Source organism: Rhinolophus sinicus, chromosome 17 (assembly GCF_057876585.1).
Source record: "Rhinolophus sinicus isolate RSI-liver-muscle chromosome 17, RSI-T2T, whole genome shotgun sequence".
In the NCBI taxonomy this organism is placed as follows: Eukaryota; Metazoa; Chordata; class Mammalia; order Chiroptera; family Rhinolophidae; genus Rhinolophus; species Rhinolophus sinicus.
Genome location: NC_142517.1, coordinates 15,372,573 through 15,389,808, shown reverse-complemented (window position 1 = coordinate 15,389,808; position 17,236 = coordinate 15,372,573). Strand labels below are relative to the sequence as shown.

Here is a 17,236-nt window from a genome sequence, read left to right as displayed (position 1 = left end):
AAAAATCCACAACTAAACCTTCCTAGATTAAATTCAGAAATATATAAAAAAGATTAAAAAATCAAAACTAAGTAGGGAGTCTCTCAGGAATGCAAGGATGGTTTAAAATTTGAAAGTCAGTCAATATAATCATGTAACAAGAGAACTAAACATATGATAATTTCAATAGATACAAAAAAAAAGTATTTGATGAAATTTAACCTTAATCTTTAAGAACAGAAGAGAATTTACTCACTATGACTAAGAGAATCAGTGAAAAAAATTACAGGGATCACACTTACTGGAATATTTCCCCCTAAGTTCTGAAATAAAGCAAAGATATCTATGAACTTCTATTCAATATTTCCAGGGCAATAAAGTAAGAAAAAGAAATAAAAGGCACACAGGTCAGAAAGAAGTATAACTATTTGAAGATGACAATTTTTTTTTGCACAGAAAATCCTAATGTACAAAATAATTACTAGAAGAACTAAGTGAATTTAGCAAGGTTGTATACAGGATTTACAAACTATTACCAATTATATTTGTATATTCTAGCAGCCAACAGAAAACAAAATTAAAAACAGTTCTATGTATTGGAGCATTAAGAAACAAATTACTACTTAGGAATAAATTTAACAAAGGCAAGGATTGAATCACATTTACCTCATGTCTACAATAATTAGCAGAGTTCCTGACAAATAATATTTAATAAAATTCACTGAAAACAGAAAAAAAAGTTTATCTTTTAGTAATTATTTTGTACATTAAGCTTTTCTATGTAAAAAAATTGTCATCTTCAAATAGAGTTATACTTCTTTCTGATCAGTGTCCCTTTTATTTCTTTAACTTACCTAGTTGCCCTGGAAATATTGAATAGAAGTTGATAGATACCTTTGCCTTGTTTCAAAACTTAGGGAGAAATATTCCATTAAGTGTGATCTCTGTAAGTTTTGTTTTCACTGATTCTGTCTGTTATATTGAAAGATTTAAATTAACTTCTAAAAATATTAGAAGTTGTTTTCCCAGTCATCCATCTATCATGGTGTAGGGTGCCAGGGCTCAAAGAATGGCACTGTCATGTCAGGAGACTGAACTCCTTCCCTTCCCCACTTAGACTTGAGTTACTTTTATACTCCAGCCAGTGTACATACTGAAGTTACACTTCTCACCTCTTCTCACATGTCATTGGCTATAAGTTAGTCACATGGTCACACCTAGATACAAGGAAAGCTGGGAAATGTGGTGTTTATCCTGGGCTGATATTGTACTCTTTGAAAATTTTATTTCTATAGAAAAAGAGAGACTGGATATGTGGTTTAAATCAACAATAACTATAATTATAATATTTTCCTGTTTTAAAGCTAAAATACTTTGAAATCACCGATGTGTTTAGAGCTCACTTTTACTAACTTGCCCACTAGAATACAGAGAAAGTTCTGTTCAGCAGCTGTTTTTATTTAACTGAATTATGTGAAAGTTACTACGTTTAATCATCAGCATCCTAAAATAGGTACGTAGGAGACCCACTGCTAAATGCAGAGCACTTAGAACATAATAACTTACACTGACCAAGATTTATGAATTACATGTTAAAGCAAAAATCACAGAATAAGATTTATGCCTGACCAAATTATAGATTTTAGCATACTGACTCATAAATCAGTTACTTGAATCCCAAGGGCCATAAAAGGTTTTATAAATCAAAACTTACTTAGGATTTATTAGCCAAATGTTTATCATAAGAATGCAATGTTTATATATCTCTTTTCTGACTTGCAAAAATAATTTTATAAACCCTTTGTAATCAGGGTTCATCTCCAAAGACACTTTTGATGGGTATACATTGCAATGTACCCTGGTGATACTTAGGATGTACGTATGCATTAATGAAAATATCGGAAGAAAGATGATTTTATGAAAATTGCTTAACATAATTTAAATACATTTTAGAGGATAACTTTATAATTGAAACACTAACTACATACTTTTTATGTTATGAAGATACAGGTTTAGATAGAGAATAAGATAACATAATTTGAGTGTAAAATGACATGAAAATAATAACTTAACGGGATGCCAAAACCGCTTCAGAATAGGTTAAATGTTTCAGAACATATTCAATAACACAATTTCTCTACTATAAATCCTGTTCTGGGTTTAATTCCTAATTTGGCAAATTTATGTTAAAATTATAATATAGTTGTTACAAATATAAGATCTTGGTGCTATTTTGAAAGATTTTATTTTTAAAATTCTATTTTCTCATTAATCACATCATAGTAGAGTCTCCGGATTTGCATCTCACCGTGTGAGGTGGTTTTCTCTGAAATGTTTGCATGGCTGCTTTCTCATTTGTCTTAGTTCTCTGCTCACCAACTCAGGGCCCCTGAGGGGCTCATCCCTGACCATCCAGTTTAAAGTACCACCCACATCACTGTATCCTCTAAGCTGCTTTATTTATTTATTTCTCACAGAAAGATATGAGTTCAATTCCAAGATGGCAACAGTACACCCAGGCAGAGAGGTGTACTGTGAAGTTTCTACCTTCTGATGAAATAATACTCCTAATAAAATTAAAGATGGTTTACCTGATTTACTTCTCAATAAGAAAGGTTTAATAGATAATTTAAAGTAATTTAAATAAGTGCAAAAAGTAAGTGTTTTCGTAAGTGGGACGTGGACCTTGCTACTTTTAGATATCAGAGATTTTTAAAACAAAATAAAGCAGGAACAAATGGTTTGTAGCTTTTATAACAAAATGCAAGTCCAGTACATATATCAAGACAACTATGATCTGCTTAGCTTTTAATTTCAGAAAAAGGGGTAATGTTTCTATGGGATTTAATTACTTGACAGTTTCTTAAAATGTAGTTTTTCATGTACAAAAGGTAAAGTTTTTAAAATACAAAATAAAATATAAAATACCAAATCATATTTTTAAAAAATCTTTCTATTGTTGAGCAGGTTTGGTTGAATGTATGCCTCCCTCCTCCTGCCAAGGTCCCATAATTGTAGCAATGATAAAAATAACAATAGATGTTTCTGCTATAAGATGATGTATGTATTCCTCAACATGCTGAAGTTTTACAATATTGTGAATTAAAAATAATATGATTCGTGGGAAAACAGATTAGAGACAGACCAGTTGAGATCTATGCAAATTGCTAATCAAAACCAGTGGAGTCTGAAGCATGAGGACCCTTTTTAAGGAAAAGATATGAATTTAACTGTAATATTAGTTTCACAATTCAGCAGTATAAGTTCCTGTATCTTTTACCACAATTTATTTGTCTGCAGATTCTTTGAGCTCCTCTTCACGTGACAATGACTTTGCAATATCTTTTTCCAAACAGAAAAGAGAAAGATAATGTAGTCTTTCCTCTAGCATGATGGATGGAAATTTGCTTTGGCTGTTAGATCATTTTTGGAAGCCATTCCTATAATTGAATGGCTAGCAATAACTTAATTATACATGGACGTGACTATGAACCATATAAATATATACTAAAGTTAGTCTAAATGTAGCCACCATTTGAGTTCCCCCAGCTGGATCCCTAAAATACTGCAGCCATTCCAAAGCCCCCGAGGGAGAAAAAACTGAAGTGTAAAGAAACTGTGGTCCTAAAAGAGACAGTCTAAATATCTTACTTTGTGTTACAAAAATGCATGACCATGTGAATGCACTTTCTTAGAGGCGCATGCAAAATAGGACCCTGACCAGAAAGCTTCACTAACGCTGCAATAGATTCTACTGGGTTTGGGGTACTGGAGCAGCAATAATGGCTACTCAGGAAAAAACAGGCCCAGTTCGAAACGGAAGCTCCCTGTGGCCGAAGCCTACCTCAGAGGATATTAAAAAGGCACAAAAACAATCTACTGGAAATGCCAGCTTCCTAGCACTGAGACAATGCAGATGAAAGTGCAATCTGCCAGGGGTCAAGACCTGAGTAAGGCTAAGGTGCATTTTTGTGGTTAGGGAGCCCTGGGCATGAGCACACTTTTATTTTTCTTAAAATAGAGCAAGTAGGGGTCCAGCCTGTGTAGCACTTAAGCAAAGGGTTTTGTTCTGTCTGGCTGAAGACTGTGTTTCTATTCCCACTTTTTTTTTTTTTTTTTGACTCCCTTTGCCAAGAGAAAATCATGTGTAAACCAACACAACTTTCTTATTATATGAATACCATTCCCTGAGTTAGACATCGTGTATGAGGTAATTAATATAAAGGAAGCATACATTGAAGAATAGATGGTAGCTAATAATTACTGAGAACCATCTGCTGTTCTAATTTGTTCATAAGTATTAACTGATTTATTTCTTGTAGCCACCTAGGGGACAGATTCTAATGTCATCACCATTTACAAACCTATTTTTGGGAGAGGTAAAAGCTTTGTAAGTTTGACTGCTCATGAACTGACTGAGAACTCATTGGTTCTCGAGTAATACTAAGAACTCTATCCAATTACTTTGACCAAATGTAAATAAAGCTCCATGGCATTTTATTTTCAATACTCCAGAACATATTTACCATAGTAATTTAAAATAAACCTTTATATAATTCTATGTAAGCGTAAAGAAGTTATAGTTCACGAAATGACAGTTTATGTTTCTTAATTTGATAACTAAGCAGGATAATCGGATTTCAAAATGAAATGATTTTTGGTATGGTTTATGTAGATTAGTGTGGTCCAAGGGCCATTTGTTCCAGAATCTTCTAGTGGGAGGTGGTTAACAAAAATATAGGTTTCATGCCCCCATTGTGGACCTCCTGAACCTGAATTTCCAGATTAGGTAGTGAGAAAATACATTTTTAGCATGTATTCCCAGGAGTTCTCATGGATACTAAAGTTTAGGAACCTCTAATTTAAACTAATGTAAATGCTGTGAAATCTCTACTTATTTTCCACTGAACAGACATAATTAATGTCTAGTATTTATAATCACAAGATCTTTAAAAGCTTCAATGTTATTTTAAAAATGAATGTGTTTTTGCTTCTTCTATGCCAATATAAGCTTAAAAGTGTTATTTGAAACAAATGATGCAATACAGGGGGGAAAAACACCCTACAAGATTTTGTAGATCTTTAAATCAGATCATCGATTAATTGAAACACCTGAGGGTTAGTCTTCCTAATAGCATAATCTGAAAAGTAGGATAGATTTTACTGGCTTTGGATAAATCATTTTAGGATAAGCTCTTCTCCCTTATGAACTACTTTCTTATGAACTAATTTCATTCTTGAAAGGAATGCATTTTTCGGTTTTGCAGTTCTGTGTGAGCTTTCTCTTCTCATCAATATTTAGATTAAAAGAAAAAAATCCAGGATCATTCTTTTAAAAAGTTTAATGAATTTTTAAAAATGTATGAATATAGTTGGGAAAGCCTGCTAGTGATTAAAGAGTCTTGCTTTTAATATTACACTCATTCCACCCCCAAAATTCTCTTCCACCTTTTATGAAACAATGTATCTTTTAAACCTAAGTTGAAATTAATTATTTTAGTCATTTTTACCACAGCATTTAATTATCAACACTCAATTTTCTGGTGCTTGTGTCTTTGTCTTTATTCTATATCACCTACAGAACACACTCTCCATCCACTCTGTGAAATTAATGTTTCTACCGTTACTGCAATGGGTTTTTGGTGCACTACAAAAAACCATATGTGTGGGCCATCTCTTCAACATCTCTTTTCCTAGAGGAGGTGTTTACACATAAAATTGCCAGGCATAGTCAAGTTTTAGATTGGTTTCATATTGGAATAGAGTAAATCTAAGCTTCCACTGTATTATCTGTATTAACTTATATAGCTCATAATTTAAAATGAAGAAGAAAGTGAAAATGCAAATAATTTCATTTAGCCCTGTATGTAAGTCAACATACGTGTTATGTTCTTTTTCCTTTGTAAGATGTGTTTCAACAAACAAAATTAGTTTCCCTACTTGTTGTTTATAAAAACCAAGTGTCAAAATTTTAAATTTCTTCTTTTAATTGTTGTATCTTCTTGGTTGACCCTTTTCTCATTATGTGATATCACTTTTTATCTCTGGTAATAGTCTCTGCTCTGGACTTTGTCTTAGATTAATGTATCCAACTCTAGTTTTCTTTTGGTTAAGGTTTGCATGGCATATCTTTTTCCCTCCTTTTACTTTTTTTTCCCTTCTTTTTATGGCTTGATAGCTTATTTATTTCCCCCAGTTTTATTAAGGCATAATTGACAATTAAAATTATATACCGTATTTTGTGGTGTATAATGCACACCCACATCTTTCGGCCCAAACTTTCAGGGAAAATAATCTTTCATTTTAATTTTTTAATTCAAATTTTCATTTGTTTACATTTAGGTACTTGTTTTTGTATTATAAAGGAATTTTAGCTTTCATTTTTTAACATATTATGGTATAAGAAATTTTATGTAACAAATAATTACAAAACACAATACCAGATACAAGGTACAAGAAATTTTATGTACTGGTAGCAAATTTACGATATTTATGCATCATAGAAGGCCAAGAACTCTTCGTTTGCAAGTTCTTCATAAGTGCAACAAAACCTATTATCATATTACATACAGGGTATTATTTTGCATATGGATATAGTTATTGATTTCTAGAGTTACATTTTTAACTCATAAGCGTAAATAAAAGAATTAAAACTACTTATGTAGGTACGGAATTAGTACCATCCATGTATAATGTATAAAGTACATCCTTATTTTTCCCTCACAAATGTGGGCAAAAAAGTGCGCATTATACATGGCAAAATACTGTATCTTTAAGGTATACAACTTAATGATTTGATATATATATACACTGTAAAATAATCATCACAGTCTAGGTAATTATATCCATCACCTCACTTAGTTACCTTTTTCGTGTGTGTGTGTGTGTGTGTGTGTGTGTGTGTTGAGAAAACTTAAGATCTGAACTCTTAGCAAATTTCGGTTACACAATATAGTGTAATTCAGTGTCAACTATAGTCACACTGTTATATATTAGATCTCCAGAACTTATTAATCTTAATTGAAACTTTGTACCCCTTGACCAACATCTCCCCATTTCCCCTCCTCCTCCCATATTTTTAACCTACCTATATCATTGTAGGTGAAATGAGTTTCATGTAGATAGGATAAATTTCTCTCAGTTAAAAATATCCATTCTCTTTCCTGTAGTTGTGTTTTGATCATTAATGTAATTTATTGATGTTTGGATCTAGGTCTATCACATTATTTGTTTTGTGTTTCTTTTCTCTGTTGCATTCCTTTAATTCCCCTTTCCTGCCTTCTTTTGACTAAATTGCACTACAGGGATTTTTTTGTTGTTGTTGGTTTATATGTTTTTGTTTTTCTTTTTAGTGAATGTTCTAAGGATTGCAGAGTACATACTTAACTTTTCATCATCATCTACAATCACTTTTATAGCAATTTAGTTGGACTATAGAACCACACCATCTTCTAGGTCCCTTTCCTTTTTATGCTGTAATTATATGTTATATCTACATCCATTGAAAATAGTAATATACAATACTATATGTTTTTACGTTAAATAGTTTAACATATTTTAAATAACTCAGAAGGAGGAAATAGTCTATTATATTTACCAAGACATATGCCAATTTCATTACTGTTCCTTTCGTATATTCCAAATTTCCTTCCGATATCATTTGCCTTCTTGCTGAAGAATTTTTAGTAATTCTTTTAGATCAAGTCAGCTTGCTAAATATATTCTTAGTTTTACTTAATCTGAGTGTCTATATTTCACCTTTATTCATGAAAGATAATTTTGCTGGTTATAGAAGTAAGAATTGATTATTTATTTATTTATTTATTTATTTATTTATTTTTCCAGCAGTTGAACAATGCACCACTTCTCTGGCCTCCCTGTTTTCTGATGAGCAATGTGGAATCATTCAAATCATAGCTCTCCAACAGGTAATATGTTGTTTATTTTTTGTCTGCTTTCAAGACTTTTTTCTTTACTTTTCAGTAGTTTCATTATAATGTGTCTGTGTGGATTTCTTAAAGTTTTTCCTTTTTTGGATTTAAGCTCTTTGAATCTGTAGTTTCTCCCTTTCTCCAAACTTGAAAAATTTTCTGCACCACACTCTTCCTCCTCTCTTCTAGGACTCTGATGACATGAACGCTAGACCTTTTGTTATTGTCCCAAAGGTCCCTGAGACTCTGTTCTTCTTTCTTTCTCAATATTTTTTGCTTCTGTTTCCAGGTTGGACAATTTCTACTGTTTTGTCTCCAAATTCACATATTCTTTACTCTGTTATCTCTATTCTTCTATGGAGCTCATCCAGTGAATTTTTTAAACCTTCGTTATTGTACTGTTCTGAAATTTCCATTGGGTTCCTCATATTATCTATTTCTGTCTTTTCACTAATTTCAAATAGTGTTTCTGCTTACTCCTTGGGTCATTTTCATTATAGCTGCTTTAGAGTCTCTGTTCAATAATTCCAACATCTCTGTTGCTTAATGATTATATTTTCCTTTGTAAGTTCAGATTTCCTTGTTGTTTGTATGCTGGGTAACTTTGGATGTTGTCCTAGACTTTTTGAATATTATGTTGTATGATGTTGGGTTTTGTTTAAGGTTATGGTGAATCTTGATATATATATTTTTAGCAGGCAATCAACCAGGTTCAATTTAGACCATAAGTTCCAATCAGACTTCTGTGGGTTATGATTTCAATGTAAGTTTCATTTCAAAGCCTCTGCAGTCAGGTTTAGCTCTTTCCCGTGTGTACAATACACAAGTGCCAATTTGGGACCTATATTCAGTTGTCAAGGTCTATGGTATACTATTTAGGGTCAGATCCATGCCTGTGCAACTTGAGGTGAGTCCAGGAGTTCACAGCAACTTTTGGGGTCACTTCCTTGAGTTCCTCTACCTTGGTGATCTCCCTAGTACTTTCTGGATCCCTGGGGGCAACACTTTTTGGTTCTCTGGTCAGAAAGATGGGCTTTATTTACTCTTCCCTTTGTGTTCATATTCAATGTTGAACAATGGGAAGATAACGGCAGAAAAAAATTCACCTCATCTTCCTGTTATTACATCATTCTGATCTGAGAACTCCGTGTTCTCAGAGTTTTCGGTTCCTGTCAGGTGCTGTGGCTGTCATTGTCACTGCCACTGCTACAGCAACCAAAAGATCACTTGGGAGCTGCCCAAGAGAACAAATATGTGAGGGTAGTTCCCCCACTGTCTTTGAGCTTGAAGAGACCTTGCTTATTTGGCCAGAAGTAGAGAGCTTCTCCTGTATCTCTCTCTGTCCATGTCCTGAAGCCTATTTATGTGTTTGGGGCTATATTTAGTCCAGAGGGAGTAAACAGAGGAAACATGAAACTGGTAAACTCATGGCTAGGTAGGCAGTACTTCAAATTTCAGTCTTATTCCCCAATTTGCTTACTACTATTTGCCTTCTGTATACCTGAAATAGTTTCATGGTTCTATCCACGTTCTACAGCTGCATTCAGTGGGAGGCAGACAGTGGAATGTACTTTCTCAATCTTACCCCAAACTGGAGCCAAGCGTTCCAACAAAAGTCTGAGAGAAAAATGATTTTACTGCAAACACTATGCAAAATATACAATAAGCTGGATGTTTAAAGCCAACAAGCTGAGTCAAAAGAAACTCATTTTAGAATTGATAGACCTCAGCGGATCCTTGCCATGACCAATGACGTTTCATTCAGCATGCCATCTGGCGTTTATTTGCTATCACTGAAAATACTTTCAATCTGGCAATTGTTGGAAACATAGGTTGTATACAATATTATCAGAGGCAAGTCATTGCCCTTTGTATTCTTATAAGTCTTATAAGCACTCAACATATTGAGGGAACTGCTGAGTCACACATTTTTTTTTCAAAGCCTAATCAGGGCAATTCTAAACTTTTACATGCAAAAGCATGCTCAAATCTATAGAGGACTGTGATCACTCTGCCGAAATAGCTAACCATTAGACCACTGCTTTGTGTGTTGATTATTAACATGTCATCAATAGAGATGGACCAGCCATACGCACAGTGTACAATTCTGAAAAGTTGTGAATAAAATAAATTTTGAATAGTGAATTAATTGGAACTCTATAATGAATCCTTTTGTAAAGCAAATCACTGTCACCTGATTTTTGGTATTACATGTGTGATTGTTTCATAAATCAGGTTGAAACATTTTTGTTTAGACTTGTTTACCCCATTTTTGAGTCAGCTTCTCTAACTCACAGGTCAGCCTCGGGCAACATGGCAGATTTGTCTACTTAATGCACATGACTTTCGGGGCCGTATTATACTTTTAGCAACTGCTGGGCAGCAGGACACAGTACTTAATTAGCTGCCTTTGCAGTTATCAGGCTGCAATCACATTTGATTAAGTAGGCCATTTATTTCACTCAAGGCTGAAAGTGCTCTCATGAGGAGACATGCCCATGTTTGGGCCTGGAAGACCAGGGAGAGAGCCTCGCACACAAAGTGACACTCTGCTGGTCAGTTATGGGTTTTCCAAATGACCTTGAGAAGTCACGTTGCTCCCCATCTCTTTCCTCTTTTCCCAAACTGCAGATATTTTCATGACCCAGTGTTTTCATTAATGACAGGAAGAATTTCCAAAGCCCTTCTAAGTGCTTTTATGCACAAATATTTCCTTCATCCTAATTCTGAGACAGAGAAATTGTTACTGCTGTTCCCTTTTTATAAATTAATAAACAGAGGCTCCATGATATCGGAGAATAAAGTTTATCACAGCATAAAAGAAGAGGAACTCACAATTTTTGTGAATCCAAACACACATGGTCTTTCTTCTATAACCTACTATCACGGAAACTACTACTAAGAATAGACTCACAAAGAATTGTTTTCTGTTTAATTCTACTTGGCAAAGTGCAAAAAGGTTTATTTACTTAATGTAAAGTATGGGTATTACTTGAGATTGCAACTGCAAAGTTGAGTTTTTACCATTTATTTGATCAATTTAAATTCAACCATTTCCCTCTGTGTGATGCTTTGGAGACTGATTTTGTATGATGCCTTGTGTGTGTAGAAGAAAAATGTTGTATCAACATTGTACAGTTGGTTATTTGCAACCACAGTAGCACTTATTGTTTGTAAAATGCAGCATGGAGAGATATAGTTCTGCCCACCTTTTTGACAGTGTGACTTCCTATAGGATATGTTTGAAGCGATTCGTCATGTTTTTCTCTTTTTGTCAGATTTGGAAAGGCATAAAAAAAGCATTCTTCTTGTTACCTGTAAGATCTTTCTTCTTTCTATTTCTGTAACAATGAATATCGACGTTACAAACTCTGTTTGTCTCTGAGTTACTACAGGTGAAATAGGCAAGGCTTTCACTCACGGCACTTTCAGATGGAATCTTATTACACTTTATGAGGTTATCATCACCCTCTGAAATTTTCATTCATTATGGGTGTGTTCACCCTAACATTTTGCAGCTGGGAGACAGCTGGAAGATAACTGTGTTGTGGCCTGCAGTTGCCCACCTGAATTCTTCCGATATAATAGAATAAAAATTACTGTGTGCATAATTCTTCCCTTTTAATATTATCAGTAAAATATTTTATCTCCCAAAATTATGCAACTAAATAGAGTTGTATAGCAGCCTGTTGCCTTAATAGTCATAGGCTAGCAGGTCATATGTCCTCATCAATACAGCACATTCAAATATGTGCTCTGTCAATGAAATATGACAAGAGGTTAAATCATTATAATCAAATTGCCACTTGAGTTCTAATCTTATCTGATTATAATTTGTCATCATACACAATATGTCTAGAAGGTGATGACTGAATCCATAGAAATCACTTATTTTACTTTGTAGTGATGCCTGATTCCTATTCCACGAAAATTAATTCTCTGAAATCAATAACATACTCAAATTATGATTTGACTTTTCTGAGCAAGTATGTATCCAGATGATACGTATTTATTTAGAACATACAAAATGTCAGGCTTTTCATGTTTAAACAGAGGAGTTGGTTAGGCCCTCTACCTTCAATGATTAGTGGTCAGATTGCCTTCTTGTTCCCTCGGGGTCTAGAGTGTGGAAGGGCAGACAGATAATTCAGGAACTTGAATGAACTGATACATAATAACATGGTAGATAATGTTATGGCAGCAATAGGAGAGAATTTAATCCAGATATTGAGGGTAAGAAAAGGCTCCCCCCAAAATACGGTGTTAGGGACGTCATAAGGTCTTCTAGCAATGAATAGTTTCCATCACCCCACCCCCAAATCTTCAGGATTTCAAGAGCCAGTGGAGAGTAGCAGAAAGAGGTCCAGCACATATAGTTTTACATGCCAGCTTGTTATGTAGCAGCTGCGTGAATTTCGACACATTACTCAATTGAGCCTCATCGTCTTGATCTGTACAGACTGGAATAACATTACCTAGGTGATGAGGCCTATTCTGAAGATTAATAAACTAATATATTTTAAGCATCTGGGACTAAAAAAGACATCAAGTAAGCAGTAGTTCCCTTCACTCTAATAATCCCTACCATCAAGAAACACACTTTTTCTTATAATACTCAACTCTGAGTTCTATGTAATTAAAGTAGCCCTTAAAACATGGAATATATAACTAGATATGAGTTTATTTGATTTGGTCACAATCAGAATAAATGAAGATGGATCCCCACATCAACGGCTGGGTTATCACACCATATGCAATTCAGAACAAACTGAAATGCCATGAATCCTGTCTTTTACGTAATATAAAAACCCAAGATGCGCATAGAAGAAAATAAAGGCATTTACTGTCCTTACAGCCACGGAAGGTGTTTTCAGGATGATTAGAGAAGGGTGGATCCATTTTCAGAAGGGTGAAAAAATTTTGAACGGATGGGGGGACACTTTAAGGGAGGCTAAAATTGGTGTAAAACACTGCTCAGGAAGCTGATCAAGTGTAGAGAGGGGAAAAAAAAAAAATCACAGTGTATGCCTGATCTCCCTGAGGCTCCATCAATAGTGTGCTGTTCTCCTCCTCACACTTCTTCAGAATCTCATTCATTCCCACACATTTTCAACCAGCACCTCTAGGCATTCCACCCACTGAAGGCCCAGGAAATTTGGCCTATAAGCCTATTACCACCCTTCACCCCCGCTCATGCCACTCAGCATATTAAAAATGAAATTCACTCCCTTCTCTGAACTTTCTTGAATATTCCCTTTGCGTTCCCAGAACGCAATCCACCCAATCATCCAAAGAAGAAAGTTCAGTTATTTTTGGACTGGTTCCTCTTTTTAGCCCCAATCTCTTGCCCTACATCCCATCAGTCTTCAATCCTAATCTCTTCTATCATGTCATCCTGTTGTACAGGACATTGTCAAATAAGGCCAGCCCTCTCTACCCCACTGTGCTTGGGGGATGGGCAACAGCAGCACCACTTGGGAGTTTGTTAAAAATGCAGAGTCTCAAGTCCTACCCCAGACCTGCCTACTGAATCACAATCTGCATGTTAACAAGGTATTGTGATAGTTATAATAAGAAATATATATTTGATCTTTGTCCCTGTGTCTGACACAGAACTCCTAAGACCTCTGGAATTTCCTAAGTGACAAGAGCAATAAAAACGCCTTGATATTCATAACAAACCCCTCAGTTTACGTTAATGAGGTGACTTTGGAAAGTACCTAAGGATAGAGGCTGGTTGCTAGGGAAACCAACCCTATGATTAGAGGGTTGGAACTTTCAGTTCCACTCCAGACCTCGGGGGAAGAGAGAAGGGCTGGAAATTTGGTTCAATCATCAATGGGCAGTAATTTAATCAATCATGCCTTTGTGATAGAGCCTTCATAAAAACCCAAAAGGACTATAGGGTTTGGAGAGCTCTCAGGTTGGTGAACATGTGGAGATGAGTGGGGAGTAGAGCAGCTGGAGAGGGCATGGAAGCTATGAGCCCTTTTCCCATACTTTGCCCTACACATCTCTTCCATTTGGTTGTTCCTGAGTTATATCCTTTTATATTATAATAATAAACCAGTATCTAGTAAATAAAATATATCTCTGGGTTCTGTGAGCTGCTCTAGCAAATTAATTGAACCCAAGGAGGGAGTCATTTGAACCTCCAATCAATAACCTGTCAGTCAGAAAGCACAGGTGACAACCTGGACTTGGAATTGGTGGCTGAAGTGGGAGGCAGGGAAGCAGTCTTGTAGAACTGAGTCCTTAAGCTGTGGGATCTGATGCTATCTCCACACAGATAGTGTCAAAACTGAGGTAATTGCTTGGTGGTGTTGGAAAACCCACACAGTGGAATTGGTCTCAGAATTCCATTGTGTGAACCCATTACAGTCATCATCAAACTTTTCCATTGTTTTCTTTTTTAAGTTATACAGATTTTCAAACATATAAGAATTGCAGAAAATAACAGTAAAACACTCACTCACTCACCACCCAGACGTATTAATGTCAATAATTTATAATACTTGTTTCAGCTGTTTGATTTTTTTTAAGTAATCAAATAAGAGAGTTGGAGGCCTACTTCCTGCTCTTCTCCCTCGGATGACCAACTCATCCTCATCTGTCCAGGACCCATCTCGCTTGGGGATCTGAACATCCTGAATCCCAGGAAACCCCTCAATCCCAGGCAATCCTGAAATTCATGTGTACCCTTCTCTCCCTCAAACATTTACACATTTCCCACGTGTGCTTGTTTCCCCAAGTAACACACAGAATTATTTACTGTATGTTTTTAACTTTGCACAAATACTACCATGTTTGGCACATTCTTTGTTAGTGCTTTTCCATGCAGCATTACCAATTTTGAGATTTACTATAATGAGACATGACTATGCACTGATTTATTTTAATTGTGGTATCTCATTGCATTGTATGAATGTACTTTATCCATTTTCCTCCGATGGAAATTTAAGTGGCTCCCAATGTTTTGCTATTTTAAATAATATGTCAGCCAACATTACAAATGTTTCCTGCATACTTGAGAATTTTCTAGGGAATATATACAGAAGAGGTACTGCTAAGTCCTAAAGTACGCCCGTCTTCGTCTTTACTGCACGTGGTCACATTGCTCTCCAAGTGTTTCTAACTGTATATTCTCCCACCAGCAGTGTGAGCTCCCCTTCACCTTGGCCCACTGCTTGGCGCTATCAGATTTACAGAGCATTGCCAGTCTGACGGCTGTGAGATGGTATTGCATTTCCCTGCTTTAGCCAGCCAGGTGGAGTGACTTCCAAACCTTCACTGTCCTTCCAGGTTTCTGCTCTATCACTTTTTCTTTCTGCACATACAATGTGCATTTTCCTGTTGAGGCATTCCAGATACTAATCTTCCATGAATTATATAAATTACAACTATGTAGATATTTATAATTGCAAATATCTTTTCCAAGTGGTATGTTTGCCTTACACTTTATCTGTGGAATTCGGTTGCTTTATATATTTAAAAAATTTAATTGAGATGTATTGTCTTATCATACATTTCGCCATTTTAAAATATACAGTTCAGTGGTTTTAGTTTTATTGGTTTTACAGTTGTTTTAGTGGTTTTATTGTTTCTGCTTTTTATCTTTTATTTTAGAAATGTTTCCTTTCATGATACCATAATGCCATTCTCTCCCCTTTAAAAAGTTGTGTTTGCTTCTTGCACTTATGTAATTAGTCCAATTGGAGTAGATTTTGGGGTATAATGTGATGGAATGACATAGTTTAATGTTTATCTACGAGGCTAACTAATTGTCTCAGCATCATTTATTAAGTAATCCATCTACCTTCACTGGTTTGAAACTCCATCTCTGTTACCTAAGTTCCCATATATACAAGAGTTAATTTCTAAGCTCTATATTCTATCAGTTTATCTGTTAATATCACACAATTTATGTTCTAAAACTTTACAATAATCTTAGTGTCTCTAAGATTATTAGAACAAACTCTTACCACTTTGTTCTTTTTCATAACTGTCTTCTTTTTTCTATATCCTTTACTGTCTCACACAAATTTTAATCTCAGTAAGACAAACTCAACAAAAAAATGGTCCTGTAGGTTTTGATTAGAATTGCATTGAATTTGAAAATAGTTCAAAAAAGAATCTGCATTTCCCAATGTTGACATCCTTGCAGTATTCCTACAATACGGTGTATCTTTTAATTTCTTCAGTTCTTGCTTTCATCCCTTGAAATTTTTATGTAATTATATTGCTCCATAAATGCCATGCATATATTATTATTGGATTTCTCACTGGGTATCTTATAGTTTTTTATGTTGTAAATGAGATTTGTGTACACATATTACATTTTCTAAGTGTTGCAGATATATAAGAATGCACTAATTTTTGTACACTGATCTTACATCCTGCAATCTTGGTGAATTCTCTTATTTGTTTTTATAGTTTGAGGAGTATACAATTGCCAAATCATATCATTTGCAAATAATAACCATTTAGTTTCTTCCTTTCCAATTCTTATTACCTCTTTTTAATGTGTCTCATTGGTTATACTGACTGAGACAGTAGGATGCTGAGTAGAAGTGAAGCTAGATGCTAACTTGTCTTATAGTTGTCTTTCAAGAGAAGGGTTATAACATTTGACCATTAAGTATGGTGCTTGAAGTAGGGTGTTTTTGTTTTGTTTTAGATATTAGGGTAAAAGTAGTTTTCCTAGTTTGCTAAGTGTTTTCTTTTAACTTTCAGTGATGAATTTTATCAACTATTTTTTACATTTGAGGTTGATCTTAGAATTACTCTTTCAAGAAGTCTTCCCAGAACCCTAAAGTTGGACTAAAAGCTCCCTTCTCTGATTCCACTGCATTTTGTGCTTTCCCCAGTAGATTAAACTATTTATTTATAGTTTTGTGTTCCCTAGCAGCTTGTAGCAATGCAAGGGCAGAAACCATGCTTGATTCATGACTGTATCCCCCAGTACCTGGTGTAGAACATAGAATATCTCTGTACATATTTATACAAATGAATTGCTGAGACTCTGCTCTAAAAACTTCATTTATTACTTCCTAAATACAAATTATATTTCTGACAATTAAGCTTAATTTACAAAGGTAATTATGATTGAATAGAATATAGATTTGACTGAGAAAAGTTTTAGACATCTACACATATATATGTGTTCTTAATAAAGTAACCCATAAAATGTCAATATAGGTCTCCTGAGAAACACTGACTTTCTTTGTATATGAAGCATAATTTGTTACATTTTGAATCAACGCCAATTTATTTTAACACCATATTAATTATTTATCTTTGTGTCATTACTAAAACAAAAATAAGAC

At 34.7% G+C, this 17,236-nt stretch overlaps 1 protein-coding gene and 1 long non-coding RNA gene across 4 annotated transcripts in view; one reads left to right on the top strand and one right to left on the bottom strand.

Annotated features, from left to right (window-relative positions):
• The window catches only part of LOC141570173 (uncharacterized), a 403,207-nt gene that overhangs the window by 110,495 nt on the left and 275,476 nt on the right, over positions 1-17,236 (top strand). For both annotated transcript variants that reach the window (XR_012494127.2, XR_012494126.2), the window contains exon 3: positions 7,825-7,907. This is a non-coding gene — a long non-coding RNA (uncharacterized LOC141570173). The remainder of the gene's footprint in view (positions 1-7,824; positions 7,908-17,236) is intronic.
• Positions 1-17,236, bottom strand: part of CYYR1 (cysteine and tyrosine rich 1) — a 114,637-nt gene that overhangs the window by 86,745 nt on the left and 10,656 nt on the right. The window lies entirely within an intron of this gene.